Source organism: Oncorhynchus nerka, linkage group LG11 (assembly GCF_034236695.1).
Source record: "Oncorhynchus nerka isolate Pitt River linkage group LG11, Oner_Uvic_2.0, whole genome shotgun sequence".
NCBI classification, from domain to species: domain Eukaryota; kingdom Metazoa; phylum Chordata; class Actinopteri; order Salmoniformes; family Salmonidae; genus Oncorhynchus; species Oncorhynchus nerka.
In genome coordinates this window covers 61125646-61138391 of record NC_088406.1, presented here as the reverse complement: position 1 = coordinate 61138391, position 12746 = coordinate 61125646, and the positions used below count along the sequence as shown (strand labels likewise).

General features: G+C 45.1%; 1 protein-coding gene across 1 annotated transcript in view; it reads right to left on the bottom strand.

Annotated features, from left to right (window-relative positions):
- Positions 1 to 543, bottom strand: part of LOC115137267 (RING finger protein 24-like) — a 62210-nt gene extending 61667 nt beyond the window's left edge. Inside the window, exon 1 of the mRNA XM_029673476.2 lies at positions 85 to 543. The gene's annotated coding sequence lies outside the window, so the exon portion shown is untranslated. The remainder of the gene's footprint in view (positions 1 to 84) is intronic.
- Between the last annotated feature and the right edge of the window lie 12203 nt (positions 544 to 12746).

Sequence of the window (12746 nt, the reverse complement as noted above, 5' to 3'; positions counted from 1 at the left end):
ACTGCAACCACGCCTATTATACATACAAACCTGTATACATACACGTTTGATGCTGCAAAGCAACACAAATATTAGGACACTTACCAATCAATACCGTCCTCGATATCTGCTCGTCTCTTCTTCACCAATACCAATGAGATAAATATCAGGACAATAAAAACACAAATTTTAAAAAACTCTGCACGTCAGATAACTAGTTACAGTAACGTTAGCTACACAACTGTCTTATCTACACGGGATAGGCTACAGCCCATGCAACGCGTCTTCATTCAACTCGCAATGTTGGTGGTCGACTATGGTCTGCTCGATATTGGCTTGCTGGCTAGCAATGTAGCAATATTTATCAACACTGTAACAGACATAAAAAAAACTGAGAAGCGGACATAACGATAAATGAAACCGATTAAAATCGCAACTACTGCTCCTCGGACGACTTTCTAAATTGATTCCCAGGTGTACACTATTCTCGTGGTCAATTTTGAACAGTTCTCCCAGCACGTAGTGCTCGTAGTCCCTCCTCCTAGCCAGTTTAACGGAGACAGAGTCGTGTACAGTGTATACGCGGGGATGGCTGTGTTCTGGAAGGAAGGAGGGAGGGAGGCAGAAGAATTGATGCATTGCTCACGTCGTTTGCTGTGTGTATTCCTAGCTGGCATAAAATATGGGAGAACTCCACATCTGCCTGGCTGGCGTCGGGATTTGACATTTTTGACATGACGATGAACAATAAAAAGCATCTCTCAAAGTGAATTATACTAGATCACGTGTCAAGTGTCACCTATATAATCAATAGGATTAGTCCATTAAAACTAGACCAAAAGCAAACAACTATTTTTAAAATCAAATCAAATAGTATTGGTCACGTACACATATTTTGCATATGTTATTGCAGGTGCAGCAAAATCTTGCTTATGTTTCTAGCTTCAACAGTGCAGTAATACCTAACAATACACACAAACCCAAACAATTTAAATAATGAAATGAAGAAATACCAGATTGAACAATGTCAGAGTCCGGAATATATACACACTCCTTCAAAAGTTTGGGGTCTGCAGATCATTCCATACATGGGGCGTATCTCTGTCCAGTGTCTGTGTTCCTTCACCCATCTTAATCTTTTCTATTTATTGGCCAGTCTGATATATGGCTTTTTCTTTGCAACTCTTCCTAGAAGGCCAGCATCCCGGAGTCACCTCTTCACTGTTGACGTTACGACTGGTGTTTTGTGGGTACTATTTAATGAAACTGCCAGTTGAGGACTTGTGAGGCATCTGTTTCTCAAACTAGACACTCTAATGTACTTGTCCTCTTGCTCAGTTGTGCACTGGGGCCTCACACTCCTCTTTCTATTCTGGTTAGAGCCAGTTTGCCGCTGTTCTGTGAAGGGAGTATGCTGATGCTCCAGATACTCAACTAGTCTAAAGATGGACAGTTTTATTGCTTCTTTAATCAGAACAGTTTTCAGCTGTGCTAACATAATTGCAAAAGGGTTTTCGAATGATAAATTAGCGTTTTAAAATTATAAACTTGGATTAGCTAACAGAACGTGCCTTTGGAACACAGGAGGGATGGTTGCTGATAATGGGCCTCCGTACGCCTATGTACAGTTGAAGTCAGAAGTTTACATACACTAAGTTGACTGTGCCTTTAAACAGCTTGGAAAATGATGTCATGGCTTTAGAAGCTTCTGTCAATTGGAGGTGTACCTGTTGATGTATTTCAAGGCCTACCTTCAAACTCAGTGCCTATTTGCTTGACATCATGGGAAAATCTAAAGAAATCAGCCAAGACCTCAGAAAACAAATTAATGATAAGCTCCTTTCCTGAGGACGGCTCACCTCTCACAGTTCTGGGCGACTTTAACCTCCCCACGTCTACCTTTGACTCATTCCTCTCTGCCTCCTTCTTTCCACTCCTCTCCTCTTTTGACCTCACCCTCTCACCTTCCCCCCCTACTCACAAGGCAGGAAATACGCTCGACCTCATCTTTACTAGATGCTGTTCTTCCACTAACCTCATTGCAACTCCCCTCCAAGTCTCCGACCACTACCTTGTATCCTTTTCCCTCTCGCTCTCATCCAACACTTCCCACACTGCCCCTACTCGGATGGTATCGCGCCGTCCCAACCTTCGCTCTCTCTCCCCCGCTACTCTCTCCTCTTCCATCCTATCATCTCTTCCCTCTGCTCAAACCTTCTCCAACCTATCTCCTGATTCTGCCTCCTCAACCCTCCTCTCCTCCCTTTCTGCATCCTTTGACTCTCTATGTCCCCTATCCTCCAGGCCGGCTCGGTCCTCCCCTCCCGCTCCGTGGCTCGACGACTCATTGCGAGCTCACAGAACAGGGCTCCGGGCAGCCGAGCGGAAATGGAGGAAAACTCGCCTCCCTGCGGACCTGACATCCTTTCACTCCCTCCTCTCTACATTTTCCTCTTCTCTCTCTGCTGCTAAAGCCACTTTCTACCACTCTAAATTCCAAGCATCTGCCTCTAACCCTAGGAAGCTCTTTGCAACCTTCTCCTCCCTCCTGAATCCTCCTCCCCCTCCCCCCTCCTCCCTCTCTGCAGATGACTTCGTCAACCATTTTGAAAAGAAGGTCGACGACATCCGATCCTCGTTTGCTAAGTCAAACGACACCGCTGGTTCTGCTCACACTGCCCTACCCTGTGCTCTGACCTCTTTCCCCCTCTCTCCAGATTAAATCTTGCGTCTTGTGACGGCCGGCCGCCCAACAACCTGCCCGCTTGACCCTATCCCCTCCTCTCTTCTCCAGACCATTTCCGGAGACCTTCTCCCTTACCTCACCTCGCTCATCAACTCATCCCTGACCGCTGGCTACGTCCCTTCCGTCTTCAAGAGAGCGAGAGTTGCACCCCTTCTGAAAAACCTACACTCGATCCCTCCGATGTCAACAACTACAGACCAGTATCCCTTCTTTCTTTTCTCTCCAAAACTCTTGAACGTGCCGTCCTTGGCCAGCTCTCCCGCTATCTCTCTCAGAATGACCTTCTTGATCCAAATCAGTCAGGTTTCAAGACTAGTCATTCAACTGAGACTGCTCTTCTCTGTATCACGGAGGCGCTCCGCACTGCTAAAGCTAACTCTCTCTCCTCTGCTCTCATCCTTCTAGACCTATCGGCTGCCTTCGATACTGTGAACCATCAGATCCTCCTCTCCACCCTCTCCGAGTTGGGCATCTCCGGCGCGGCCCACGCTTGGATTGCGTCCTACCTGACAGGTCGCTCCTACCAGGTGGCGTGGCGAGAATCCGTCTCCACACCACGTGCTCTCACCACTGGTGTCCCCCAGGGCTCTGTTCTAGGCCCTCTCCTATTCTCGCTATACACCAAGTCACTTGGCTCTGTCATAACCTCACATGGTCTCTCCTATCATTGCTATGCAGACGACACACAATTAATCTTCTCCTTTCCCCCTTCTGATGACCAGGTGGCGAATCGCATCTCTGCATGTCTGGCAGACATATCAGTGTGGATGACGGATCACCACCTCAAGCTGAACCTCGGCAAGACGGAGCTGCCGGAGCTGCCCGTTCCATGATCTCGCCATCACGGTTGACAACTCCATTGTGTCCTCCTCCCAGAGCGCTAAGAACCTTGGCGTGATCCTGGACAACACCCTGTCGTTCTCAACTAACATCAAGGCGGTGGCCCGTTCCTGTAGGTTCATGCTCTACAACATCCGCAGAGTACGACCCTGCCTCACACAGGAAGCGGCGCAGGTCCTAATCCAGGCACTTGTCATCTCCCGTCTGGATTACTGCAACTCGCTGTTGGCTGGGCTCCCTGCCTGTGCCATTAAACCCCTACAACTCATCCAGAACGCCGCAGCCCGTCTGGTGTTCAACCTTCCCAAGTTCTCTCACGTCACCCCGCTCCTCCGCTCTCTCCACTGGCTTCCAGTTGAAGCTCGCATCCGCTACAAGACCATGGTGCTTGCCTACGGAGCTGTGAGGGGAACGGCACCTCAGTACCTCCAGGCTCTGATCAGGCCCTACACCCAAACAAGGGCACTGCGTTCATCCACCTCTGGCCTGCTCGCCTCCCTACCACTGAGGAAGTACAGTTCCCGCTCAGCCCAGTCAAAACTGTTCGCTGCTCTGGCCCCCCAATGGTGGAACAAACTCCCTCACGACGCCAGGACAGCGGAGTCAATCACCACCTTCCGGAGACACCTGAAACCCCACCTCTTTAAGGAATACCTAGGATAGGATAAAGTAATCCTTCTCACCCCCCCTTAAAAGATTTAGATGCACTACTGTTCCACTGGATGTCATAAGGTGAATGCAACAATTTGTAAGTCGCTCTGGATAAGAGCGTCTGCTAAATGACTTAAATGTAATGTAAATGTAATGAACTAACAACGAAATGTGAATACGTGGTGCACATGCACAAAACACTAAATAATATCCCACAAACACAGGTGGGAAAAATGCTACCTAAATATGATCCCCAATTAGAGACAACGATTACCAGCTGCCTCTAATTGGGATTCATACAAATCACCAACAAATAAATAATAAACTAGAACCCCACATAGAAATAATAAACTAGAATGCCCCCCAGTCACGCCCTGACCTACTACACAATAGAGAAACAAAGGCTCTCTATGGTCAGGGCGTGACAGACATTTCTAAGTGACCCCAACATTTTGAACGGTAGTGTATATAGACAGTGCCTTCGGAAAGTATTCAGACCCATTGACTTTTTCTAAATTTTTTACATTACAGCCTTATTCTAAAATTGATTAAATTATATGCTTTCCTCATCAATCTACACACAATACCCCATAATGGCAAAGTGAAAACAGGTTTATACAGATTTTTGCAAAAGTATTAAAAAAAAAAAACTTAAATAGCTTATTTATATAAGTTTTCAGACCCTTTGCTATGAGACTCGAAATTGAGCTCAGGTGCATCCTGTTTCCATGGATCATCCTTGAGATGTTTCTATAACTTGATTGGAATCCACCTGTGGTAAATTCAATGAATCGGACATGATTTGGAAAGGCACACACCTGTCTATAAAAGGTCCCACAGTTGACAGTGCATGTCAGAGCAAAAACAATGCCATGACGTCGAAGGAATTGTCCGTTGAGCTCCGAGACAGGATGGTGTCCAGGCACAGATCTGGGGAAGGGTACCAAAAATATATGCAGCATTGAAGGTCCCCAAGAACACAGTGGCCTCCATCATTCTCACATGGTAGAAGTTTGGAACCACCAAGATTCCTCAAAGAACTTGTTGCTCGACCAAACTGAGCAATCGGGGGAGAAGGGCGTTGGTCAGGGAGGTGACCAAGAACCCGATGGTCAGTCTGACAGAGCTCCGGAGCTCCTCTGTGTAGATGGGAGAACCTTCCAGAAGGACAACCATCTCTGCAGCACTCCACCAATCAGGCTTTTATGGTAGAGTGGTCAGACGGAAGCCACTCCTCAGTAAAAGCCACATGACAGCCCGCTTGGAGTTTGCCAAAATTCGCTGAAGGAACTCTCAGACCACGAGAAACAAGATTCTCTGCTCTGATGAAACTAAGATTGAACTCTTTGGCCTGAATGCCAACCGTCAGGTCTGGAGGAAAACTTGCACCATCGTGGGGATGTTTTTCAGTGGTAGGGACTGGAAGACTAGTCAGGATTGAGAGAAAAATGAACGGAGCAAAGTACAGAGAGATTCTTGATCCTGATCACTCTGGAGCAGGTTCTCAGACTGGGGCGAAGTTTCACCTTCCAACAGGACAACAACCATAAGCACACAGCCAAGACAATGCAGGAGTGGCTTCGTCATCAAGTTTCTTAATGTCCTTGAGTGACCCAGCCAGAGCCGGCGACTTGAAACCGATCGAACATCTCTGGAGAAACCTGAAAATAGCTGTGCCGTGACAGAGCTTGAGAGGATCTGCAGAGAAGAATGGAAGAAACATCCTAAATACAGGTGTGCCAAGCTTGTGGCGTCGTACTCAAGAACACTTGAGGTTGTAATTGATGCTAAAGGTGCTTCAACAAAGTACTAAGTAAAGTATTTATTTTAAACAAATTTGCACAAATGTCTAAAAACCTGTTTTTGCTTTATCATTATAGGGTATTGGATTTAGATTGATGAGGAAGTAAAACAAATGAATCCATTCTAAATTAAGGCTCAAAGGGAATACTGAATACTTTCCAAATGCACTGTATGTGTGTGTGTGTGTGTATGTATATATTAATATAATGGTGTGTGTAGACAGTATGGACAGTATATGAATAAAACAGGTGTACAGTAGTATATTTATAGGATGATCCTTGACTAGAATACAGTATATACATATGAAGTGGGTAAAACAGTATGTAAACATTATTAAAGTGACCAGTGTTCAATGACTATGTACATAGGGCAGCAGTCTCTAAGGTGCTGTGTAGAGTACAGGGTGATAGCCAGCTAGTAACAGTGACCAAGTATGACTCCTAACAGCCAGAAAAGGCTCCTCTCCTTGATGTTATCCTCACAAATAATCCTGATAGGTATCAGTCTGATGTTTTCTGTAATGACCTTAGTGATCACTGTTTTACAGCCTGTGTTCGTAATGGCTGCTCAGTGAAACGACCTCTCCTGATTTGTCATAGATGCTTGCTAAAAAAACGTTAATGAGTAAACCTTCCTTCATGACCTGGCCTCTGTAAATTGGTATAGAATCAGCTTGATCCCCTCTGTCGAAGACGCCTGGACCTTCTTTTTTAATATTTTCAGTGGTATTGTTAACAAACACGCCCCCATAAAGAAAATAAGAACTAAAAACCGGTTCTTCCCCCTGGTTCGACCGTGATCTTGCAGAGTTACCCCACCTCAAGAATTCCATTTGGCGAAAGGCTCGGCACACGCATACTCAGGCTCTCGTTCAAGTAAATGAGAAATAAGTGCACTCAAGCTATCTGGAAGGCCAAAGTTAGTTACTTTAAGGAGCAGTTCTCTCTCTGTGGATCTAACCCCAACAAGTTCTAGAACTGTCAGGACCCGGTTACGAACCCGGGTCTGCGGTGTGAGAAACAGTCACGTAGCAAACGGAGCCACGAATAGTCGGCAGAACCCAGAAGATGAGGCAGACACAGCAGTACTTGAGACGGTGTTTTAATAAAGTAAAAAGGAAAGTTCTTCAGGCAAAAATATAAATCCACAACGTCAAAAGTAATTCCAAGAGAACAAAGGTAATACTCCAAGACAAAAAGGTACATCCACAAGGTGGTAGGTACAGCAGAAAAAAAGCCTCAAAAGATAATCAAAAATAAATAAACAAGAACAAAAACAGAGTACCACAAGAGAGTCCAACTGGAGCAACAAATGTTCACAGCATCACTTGGGCTGGGTGCCAACATTCAAACACAGAGCAAAGAACTGAGGGAAACTAAGGGTTTAAATACAATCAAGGGAAACGAGGCACAGGTGCAAATAATAACTGGGAACAAGGGAAAACAAAAGGGTCAAAAACCAAAACCGGAACAACCCTGGCCAAATCCTGACAGGAACATGGTAAAAGACCTGGAGAATAAACCCTTCTCCTCACACCTCATGTTGATGATGTGGTTGTTACTGACAAGGAGCACATGGCTGAGCTCTTTAGTCACTACTTTATTAAGTCAGGATTCCTATTTGACTCAGCCATGCCTCCTTGCCCGTCCAACATTTCCTCATCTCCCACACCTTCTCATGCGACTCCCTCTTTTTCCCCTGTCCCGCTACAAAGTTTCTCCCTGCATGCAGTCACTGAGTCCGAGGTACTAAAGGAGCTCCTTAAACTTGACCCCAAAAAAACATCTGTGTCAGATGGTTTAGACCCTTTCTTCTTTAAGCTTGCTGCCCCTATCATCGCCAAGCATTTCTATTAGCTTTAAAAACCTGTCTCTCCTCTCTGGGGAGGTTGCCATTGCTTGGAAGGCAGCCACGGTGTGTCCTTTATTTAAAGGGGGAGATCAAGCGGATCCTAATTGTTATAGGCCCATTTCTATTTATTCCTGTTTATCAAAAGTGTTGGAAAATAATCAATAATCAACTGACTGGCGTTCTTGATGTCTATAGTATTCTCTCGGGTATGCAATCTGGTTTCCGCTCAGGTTATGGATGTGTCACTGCAACCATAAAGGTCCTCAATGATGTTGTTTTTATTGACTTGGCCAACTTTTGATACGGTAGACCATTCCATTCTTGTGGGCTGGCTAAGGAGTATTGGTGTCTCTGAGGTGTCTTTGGCCTGGTTTGCTAACTACCGCTCTTAAAGAGTGCAGTGTATAAAGTCAGAACATCTGCTACCTCAGCCACTGCCTGTCACCAAGGGAGTACTCCAAGGTTCGATCCTAGGCCCCACGCTCTTCTCAATTTACATCAACAACATAGCTCAGGCAGTAGGAAGCTCTCTCATCCATTTATATGCAGATGATACAGTCTTATACTCAGCTGGCCCCTCCCTGGATTTTGTGCTAAACGCTCTGCAACAAAGCTTTCTTAGTGTCCAACAAGCTTTCTCTGCCCTTAACCTTGTTCTGAACACCTCCAAAACAAAGGCCATGTGGTTTGGTAAGAAGAATGCTCCTCTCTCCACAGGTGTGATAACTACCTCTGGGGGTTTAGAGCTTGAGGTAGTAACCTCATACAAGTACTTGGGAGTATGGCTAGATGGTACAGTGTCCTTCTCAGCACATATCCAAGCTGCAGTCTAAGGTTAAATCTAGACATGGTTTCCTCTATTGTAATCGCTCCTCTTTCACCCCAGCTGCCAAACTAAACCTGATTCAGGACCATCTTACCCATGCTAGATTACGGAGACGTAATTTATAGATCGGCAGGTAAGGGTGCTCTCAAGCGGCTAGATGTTCTTTAACATTCAGCCATCAGATTTGCCACCAATGCTCCTTATAGGACACATCACTGCACTCTATACTCCTCTATAAACTGGTCATCCCTGTATACCCGTCGGAAGACCCACTGGTTGATGCTTATTTATAAAACCCACTTTGGCCTAACTCTGAGATATCTACTGCAGCCCTCATCCTCCAACATACAACACCCGTTCTGCCAGTCACATTCTGTTAAAGGTCCCCAAAGCACACACATCCCTGGGTCGCTCCTCTTTTCAGTTCAATACAGCTAGCGACTGGAACGAGCTGCAACAAACACTCAAACTGGACAGATTTATCTCCATCTCTTCATTCAACGACTCAATCATGGACACTCTTACTGACAGTTATGGCCGCTTCGCGTGATGTATTGCGGTCTCTATCGTCTTGCCCGTTGTGCTGTTGTGTTGCTGCCATGCTGTGTCTTAGGTCTCTCTTTATGTAGTGTTGTGGTGTCTCATGTCGCGATGTGTGTTTGGTCCTATATTTTAATTCAATTTTTGTTTTAATCCCAGCCCAATGTCCTCGCAAGAGGCCTTTTGCCTTTTGGTAGGCCGTCATTGTAAATAAGAATTTGTTCTTAACTGACTTGCCTAGTTAAATAAAGTTTATTTTTTTTAAAGAAAATTTTAAAAAGTCTACGTTTCGAGGCAGGGTAAAGGGTGGATGCATGGTAGCAGGGTGAACAGGCCGTGGCTCGGGTGGCTGCGGTCCTTGAGGATCTTCTTGGCCTTCCTGTGACACCAGGTGATGTAGATGTCCTGGAGGGCAGGCAGTGTTCCCCTGGTGAGGTACTGCGCTGACGGCACCAGCACCACCATCTGGAGAGCCCTGCGGCTGGTTGCGGACGGTGCAATTGCCGTACCAGACGGTGATACAGCCCGACAGGATGCTCTCAATTGTGAATTTGTAGAATTTCGTGAGAGTCTTATTTTTGTTGACCATCTTATCTCATCTTACCTCATCGTTAAAGGGATGAGGTCATTGAATTTCCCACTAGCTTCCGTAGTGAGGAATCTTCCCAGACTATAATAAGAGGATTTGAATGAGTTACCAACGGATACAGGAAGCAGCCATCACCACCCTATCACAAGCCTGTATCCCTCATTTCCCTTATCCTGTGAGAGGCGTCAAGGAGCGCGCCCGTTCCAGACGAACACCACGGCGTTTGCATGCCAACGAGGCGCCCGTGACAGGGACACATTGTGAGACGAAGCACGGCAGGCTGGGAGTGGGCGTGCGATGTGACCACCCTGAATGGACAGCGGGGGGGTTGGTCAGGAGGGAAGGATGGCAGTGTCCACAAAGGCCCATTGAGTGTGGCACACTGGGTGCTAGACTGGCACCAGTACCCCAGCCACCCTGACATACCCGGCATGAGTGGGGTGGGTGAGGAGGAAGCCTGCTGCCTGGTACAGGCTGAATAGAATGATTCTTCCAGCTAGAATAGGAGAGCATTTTGCACTTCATCATTCCATGCTAATGTTAGCTATTATGTCCCGTTTTGTACACAGAAGTGTATTATCGACATCTACTCAGAGCGTTTTGCCCATATGGCCTTTATGGGAGAAGATTGCTCATACAAGGCCCAAACCTTATAAAATGGCAATAAAACAATAAAACAGACTATATCAGTGTTTTACTCCCCAAAATGTAGAGAGGTGAAAAAGACATTTGGCTCATTTATGAGGCACGACACACGTACACACACACAGAGAGGAAGGACACGTACACACTTAGCCCAAAATAGGTTTGTTCTAGATAAACACGCATATCTAGTCATGTTCACATGATACTCATTCCTAGGACTACTTGACCATGAAGTACACACAGAGACGAGTATAGGAGGAGTCAACAACATTATCTGGGTATGAGTCATCAGAACATTACCTTTTAAAAGTGCGATTTTCACTTTACAGGTACTTTGAGACAGAATGTGTGACAACGCTCACTGGGTTGATTGAAGTGTACAAAGCAAGGTGCACTAGATTCCAAGTAAGTAAGTCGTTCTATACAGGTTTGTTTTGAGTAAGCACTGATCACCATTAGGTTGGAACAAATATGGTTTGTGTCCAAAGGATAAATTGGAGAAGAAAAAAACACTTCAAAAACCCTGCCTCAAAAATGCTTGCTATTTGCTCCTGAGAAGGATGAGCTGGCCAATCAGTGGCCTACTCACGTTAATATGTTTTATGATTGGAACACGCCCACATCATTCTGCTGTTGGGTTACGCCCACACCACGCTCTTTTGCACACCAATATCTCTACCTGTACACGACCATCTGATCATTTATCACTCCAGTGTTAATCTGCAAAATTGTAATTATTCGCCTACCTCCTCATGCCTTTTGCACACATTGTATATAGACTCCCCCATTTTTTTCTACTGTGTTATTGACTTGTTAATTGTTTACTCCATGTGTAACTCTGTGTTGTCTGTTCACACTGCTATGCTTTATCTTGGCCAGGTCGCAGTTGTAAATGAGAACTTGTTCTCAACTAGCCTACCTGGTTAAATAAAGGTGAAATAAAAAAAAATAAAAAAAACTGCAGACAAGTTGCTTTTTAATATATTAAATTCCATGTTTTCGAAGCAAAACTATTTCACTTACCGAACATTAGGAACACCTTAATATTGAACTGCACTTGCACCCCCCCCCCTTTTGCCCTCAGAACAGCCTCAATTCGTCAGGGCATGGACTCTACCAGGCGTCGAAAGCGTTCCACAGGGATGCTGGCTCATGTTGACTCCAATGCTTCCCACAGTTGTGTCAAGTTGGCTGGAAGATCTTTGGGTGGTGGACCATTCTTGACACACAGGAAACTGTTGAGCGTGAAAACACAGAAGCGTTGTAATTCTTGACACAGACCGGTGCGCCTGGCACCTACTACCATACACCGTTCAAAGACACTTCCATCTTTTGTGTTGTCCATTCACCCTCTAAATGGCACACATACACCATCCACGTCTCACTTAAGCCAATGCTTACAAATCCTTCTTCAACCTGTCTCCTCCCCTTCATCTACACTGATTGAAGTGGATTTAACAGGTGACATCAATAATGGATCATACCTTTCACCTGGATTCACCTGGTCAGTCTATGTCATGGAGTAAGTTCTTAATGTTTTGTATTCTCAGTGTAACTCCCTATTGGCTCGGACGATCAATTAGATAACAAAGTTTAGTCGACATTGCTCTGCATCACATTCACAGCCAGGCTACAGAACACAGTCTAGAGAACAGAACACACATAACTAACGGATTTCACAATGAACGTCAAATGACTTGTAGCCTATGAGCAAAAGACGTTGACAATCATTATTTTTTTGTTGAAAAGATGCTGAAAATTCAAATGAATATCGTGCTCCCTGAGTAGGCTACTTGGTATCTCCAAGACAGTCTTTGTTATTCCTCAAGGGTTAGTGTGCAATTTCGGGGCAGTAATACATAAGGTCAGGGTTAGGGTCAGGTCATAGGTTAGGTTTAAATGATATAAAGTCAATCTCAATGTGACTTGGATTTAAAGGAATGGCACAGAGACTGGTGCAACAAATATGGTGGAAGGAAACTCTCTCTCACCCATGTTTACACCAGCTTTTTAACATGTAAGAAAATTCAAGTTAGCTACTTAGCATTTTTTCCCCCTTTTAGCTTGTGATAGCTTGGGGTTGTGATGCACAAGCAAATTATTAATTATTTTGTTTTAGTTGACTCAAAGGTTTTCATGATTAGTTTTAGTGTTAGTTAACTATAATAACCTCGTACATGTTTTGTTCCAGCTCAGCACAATCGCATCTGATCTAACTAAACATGCATACACATCAGCCCTCCAGAGAGTCAAAGGTCACAGAAGACCCAACTTCT